We start from the raw sequence: 6,000 nt of genomic DNA, 5'->3' as shown, positions 1-6,000 counted from the left end.
TTACTTTTGATGCATTATATGGATTGTTATTGAATGAAGAACGACAGTTAAAAAGGGATGAAGCCATTACTGTCATTGCACCTACAGCACAATTTACTCATAGTTCCTTTCCTGCTACTCGTGGACGTGGTAGAGGCCGAGGGGGTCGAGGTCGTGGACGCTCCTCCAATCAAGGCTTTAATCGATTTTCTCAACATCGTGGGTTTCAAAATTCTACTCAACAGACCAATACTACTCAATCCCAAGCCTCGGACATGTCTAGAATTATTTGCCATAACTGTGAAGGCAAAGGTCATATTGCACGCGTATGTCCATCTCCTAAAATTAGCAATGGCAACAAAACTTCGAGACCACCTGTTTCCAATTTAGCAAGAACCCCTTCTGCCCAAGACTGGTTAATGGATAGTGGCACCACACACCATCTCACAGCTGACCTTGATAACTTGGGTATTCATTCTGAATACCAAGGTCGTGAAGAAGTCACATTAGGTAATGGTTCCAAACTTCCTATTTCTCACGTTGGTAAAAGCTCCGTTATTATTTCTGACAAAAAGTTCAATCTTGATGATATCCTACATGTTCCAACTGCTACTCAAAATTTATTATCTATCAGTTCTTTTAATAAATCTAACCAAGTTTCAATTGAATTCTTTCCTAACCATTTTTTGATTAAGGACTTGGTGACGAGGGCAATACTGCACACAGGTCCTGATAAAGCTGGATTATATTCTCTTCCTGTGTGGAAGTCATCTGCACCTGCTTCTTATGCTGCGTCTCTTGGGGTTTGGCATGCTCGTTTGGCTCATACATCCTATCCTACAGTTCGTCAAACATTATCGTCTAGCGTCATCGTCCCTTCATTTAAATCTTCTCGTTTATGTTCTACATGTGATGTTAGTAAGAGTCATACAGTTTCTTTTTGTGAGTCTAGTTTTCAAGCCTCCGGGCCTTTAGATTTAGTTTGTTCAGATGTTTGGGGTCCTGCTCCAGTTTTTTCTAGTGACGACTATCGATATTATGTGATTTTCTTTGATCACTTTAGAAAATATACATGGATTTATTTTCTTCGCTTTAAATCTGAGGTCCTTTCAATTTTTATGCAATTTCGCACAATTGTTGAAAAATATTTTGGTCGTCCTATTAAAAGTTTTCAAGCTGATTGGGGAGGGGAATATCAAGCCTTAACAAATTATTTGAGAGATAATGGAATTGTGCAACGTTCCTCATGTCCGTATACCCCCGAACAAAATGGTTGTGCCGAAAGAAAGCATAAGCATATTGTTGAAACTGGCCGAGCTTTGCTACATCATGCTAATGTCCCACACAAATTTTGGATAAACGCATTTGATACTGCTGTGTATACTATTAATCGTCTACCAACCCCACGCTTAAGAAATAAAAGTCCATTTCATATGTTGTTTAAAACCGATCCAGATTACTCTCTGTTGCGTATTTTTGGTTGCCTTTGTTTCCCATGGCTTCGTCCTTATACGAAGGATAAATTGTTTCCTCGATCCAAACCATGTGTATTTTTGGGCTATAGTAAGTTGCACAAAGGGTACAAATGCTTTGACCCAGTTTCTTTAAAATTTTACGTTTCTCGTCATGTAATCTTTGATGAAAATATTTTTCCATTTGTTTCACAGGATGTCGTGGTGCCTCCATCTATACCCAATGCTAAATCTGAACCTCTAAATGTAAAGTTGCCATTCCAGCCTCTTGCTGACCCTTCAAGTCTTCAACCATCTCTGCCACAACTTTCATCCCCATCGCATATATCGAATCCGCCTTCACCCTCTCCACCTGCAGAATCTTTGTCTAAGCACCCATCCTCATCATCTGTTGATCCTACTCATGGACATACAATTGCTATTGATCAGCCTTTACAAGTTAGAGTATCTCATGGTGTAGACTTGATGTCACCCACTCTGGTTGAAGAAAATCCTCTATCTGGTACAATGCACTCTCCTGATCTTGGAGACACTTCAACTGCTACACTACAACCAGCAGCTCCGGCTTCTCTAAGAAACTCATGTATATATTAATGTATTTGCACACGAGAATATGAGTTGAGAAGCGTTTTCTACAATTGTCACTAATTCTTTTTTATCTTGTTTTTAGCCGAGGTTCTATCGAAAACGGTCTCTTTTCCCTCTAGGATTGGGGTAAGGTCTGCGTACACACTATCCTTCCCAAAACCCACTTGCGGGAACTCACTTAGTTTTTACTTTTTTGTTGTTGTTGGTAGTGCTAATACTGATGATATGTTTCCTCTTCCTTCATTGCTTTGTGGACCACAACTTTGAAGTGGTTACATTTGTCATCTGATGATGCTGAAGATGATAATGAGATCATGATCATGACACTGACACGTAGTTTTGAAGCTTAAATATCTTGACTCTAACAAACATTTCTATTCTTAGCCACAATATCTGTTAATTACTTGTCATAAATGTTAACTTTTACTACAAGTTATTCAATACCTTTAGAAGGAAATTTAACTTTGAAATCTCACATTTAGACAAAAGCTAACAAGTACAGATAGTTCCAAAGGAATAAGAAAAATGGAGATGATGTACACAGATAAGTATGACAGAAAAGCTGAATTACAAGCCTTCGATGAGACCAACGTCGGCGTTAAGGGACTAGTAGATGCAGGTATCACCAACAGGGGCGGATTTAGGGGCGCAAGCGTGTTCACCCGAACACCCTTCGCCGAAAAATTATACTGTACATATAAGGCAAAATCTATTTTTTATCTCTATATATTAAGTTTTGAACACCCTTAACATAATCCAAAAGTGTAGTTTAGTGGTCAAGGGAGTTCAAAATCTACATAAGGTCATGGGTTCAATTCTACTAGCTACAAAAAAAAATTTTTGAACCCCTTTCGTGGAGATCCTGTCTCTGCTACTGATCACCAAAGAACCCAAACTTTTTGTTTAACCACCACAGGATGAAGAATTCCCCCGTCTGCAGGTATTTTTTGATCAATATAGAAATAAGATATTCTCAAATTTAATATTGTTGGATGCACGAACAAAGTCTCACATTGATAGTTGAAAAGATCGAGAGTCTACATATAAGTTGTAGGAATATCTTAATTAGGGTTGTCAAATTTGGCCCAAGCCCAAATTACCCGCTCAGCCTGCTCAAGGTTGGGCTGGTTATTGATCTATTCATTTATTGAACTCAGCCATCTTGACCCAACCCATCACAACTTATTTGGGCTTATTTTTAGCCCAAATTGATCCATGAGTAACTTTGCTAAAATATCTTAGATTTCTTTTTGGATATATTATATATGAACATAACAAAAGAAAAAAAGTCTTATTTAGTAATTATATAATTAATAAGTAAACAACTTATATTAATTAAAGCTTGGTAAGAGTTGGGTGGGTTGAGCTATGATCCAAATTTTAGCTCATCTCAGCCCAAATAACTTTTGTGCGGATCATTTATTGACTCTGACCTGCCCAAAGTCAGGCTAAACTCGCCCATTTGACTCATATTAATTCTCAAATTTTTAATGTGATATGTCATAATTTGCTTATTGTGTACCTGCGATAGGGATATTCTCTTCGAGTACACAAACCAAGTGATGAAACTAGCAAACACTCTATTTGAACTGCTGTTAGAGGCTCTTGATCTCAAACCAAATCACTCAAGGATATGGGATTAGAGGTAATCCTTAGGTTTACAAAGAGTTTTGTAAATGCTGTTTTGGCTCAGTGATTTAATAAAGTGTTAGGGAAAATCTTCAAGGATATGGGTTGTACCGAGGGGCTTTTTGCTATAGGCCATTATTATCCAGCATGCCCGCAACCAGAACTTACCCTAGGCTAGGGGTGTCAATGTATATTCGAAAACCGATTAAACCGACCGAGCCGTACTGCACCGAATCGATTTTTAGGTTTCTTTTTAAGAAATCGTAGGTTTTTATATAAATATATAACCGCACCGATAATTAGGGTAGGTTTTTTATTTATAAAAATTAACCGAAAAAAAAACGAACCGTACCGAATAAATTTTACATGTAGAAAATATATTTATTTCGTAAGTTTAAAAATAATAATGCATTAAATTTTCTTTGAGCCTTGAAATTATGAAAACTATTACAAGCCAACAAGTAATTAAACTCAAAATACTAATTCCTAAAACCTATTATGCTACTTCTACTTAAACTAAGTTATTTCAAGTATCTTTATTAGCAAGACACAAAGTATTCTAGCAATTATGAGTAGCAAACTACAATGTATTGAATATGTTTCCTTTCATATAATTTAGATTTATCTTTTTGAATATTTAATCTTCTATAGACTTTATTCTTGAGTCTCAGCTTGGTATATCTTTCAACTCGTGTGATTACTATTTTCTTTGCTTTTGTTTGATTTCTTTTACGCTGTTGTAGAATAGTTGATGGATCTATACTCTAGCCATATTTCTTTTTTTTTTAATTCATCACCCTTTAAATAGTAAAAATGTCTAGAGAGTTTTGCTAAGTCCTATAAAAGAACGTACGTTATTGCAATTCTACTTCTACTGGTGAATTTTACATGATATTAAAAAAATACCGAAAATTAATCGAACCGTACCAATACCGAAGAGAAACCGACATGATTGAGACGGTTTTGAAAAGTTAATTTTGGTTATACATAATAGAATAACCGAAAAATTGGTATGGTACAAATTTTATAAAATAACCGACCGAACCGAACCATTGACACCCCTACCCTAGGCACCGGTAAGCATGCTGATAGCAGCTTCCTCACTGTGCTTCTCCAAGACAATATTGGCGGCCTCCAAGTTCTACATCAAAACCATTGGGTAACTGTTCCCCCTACTCCAGGAGCTCTCGTTGTCAATATTGGTGATCTTCTTCAGGCAAGTGTTACATTTCTTTAATCCCTCACGTTATCAGCATAACATAAGTTTTGTATGATTATAAACAAAAATAGAAACGCATGGTTGATCCATGATTTTTGGCTCTGTCATTTTCAGCTTATATCAAATGACAAGTTCAAAAGTGTTAGAACATAGAGTATTGGCAAATAAGGTTGGTCCAAGGGTATCAGTGGCATGCTTTTTCACGACAAATTTTCTTCCAACAGAAAGGTTATATGGACCTATCCAGGAGTTGATATCAGAACATAATCCTCTAAAGTACAAGGAAACCACAATTAAGGAATACACTACTTATTACAGTAACAAAGGACTGGATGACACTTCTGCTCTGTTGCATTTTAGACTTTAGACTAGACTTTAGACTAAATAATTGAGCCGGAAGGGGAGCCTTGGCGCAATCGGTAAAGTTGTTGCCATGTGACCAGGAGGTCACGGGGTCGAGCCGTGAAACCAGCCTCTTGCAGAAATGCAGGGTAAGGCTGTGTACGATAGATCCTTGTGGTTCGGCCCTTCTCCGGACCATGCGCATAGCAGGAGCTTAGTGCACCGGGCTGCCCTTTTAGACTAAATAGTTGAGCCATTATTGGCCCCAATGTAAGGGGTGCGTTGGAGTAATTCTGAAGATGATAGAAATTGTGGCAAATAAGGTTTGTAGAACCATGTATGAATATAACAACATCAAATCTTTGTCATTTTTCTGTTTTCGTTTGATTGGCAGTTAGGAAACATTCAGTGATGTTATATCCATGTTATCCTTTATAAATTCATTCTGTATTGCAGAGATGTTTATTATTGGAAATGAAAAGGAATGCAATTACAACTCAAACTCCAATTGCTAAATTTGGTTAATCTTGAAATATCACCTTAATATATAAAAGCTAAAACGTTTCTCAGAATAGACTATATAAACCATGTCAGTCCATCCAATCAACATCTTTGTCATATCAAGTCATCTAAAACAACAATCCCCTCCTTATGTGCATGAGAATATTTGAAACATACCAACATTAGAATCAAATATGAATATTTCTATGTAAAAGGGAAATGAATTTATCTCATAAGCTCTTTCTGCAATGACACCCAGCGCTAGGTTAA

At 36.8% G+C, this 6,000-nt stretch overlaps 1 pseudogene; it reads left to right on the top strand.

Annotated features, from left to right (window-relative positions):
- Positions 1-2,564: 2,564 nt before the first annotated feature.
- LOC138874163 (1-aminocyclopropane-1-carboxylate oxidase homolog 1-like) lies at positions 2,565-5,254 on the top strand (annotated as a pseudogene).
- Positions 5,255-6,000: the final 746 nt, after the last annotated feature.

This window comes from Nicotiana sylvestris, chromosome 7 (genome assembly GCF_000393655.2).
Source record: "Nicotiana sylvestris chromosome 7, ASM39365v2, whole genome shotgun sequence".
Classification (NCBI taxonomy): Eukaryota; Viridiplantae; Streptophyta; class Magnoliopsida; order Solanales; family Solanaceae; genus Nicotiana; species Nicotiana sylvestris.
This window is presented reverse-complemented; position numbering and strand designations above follow the sequence as displayed.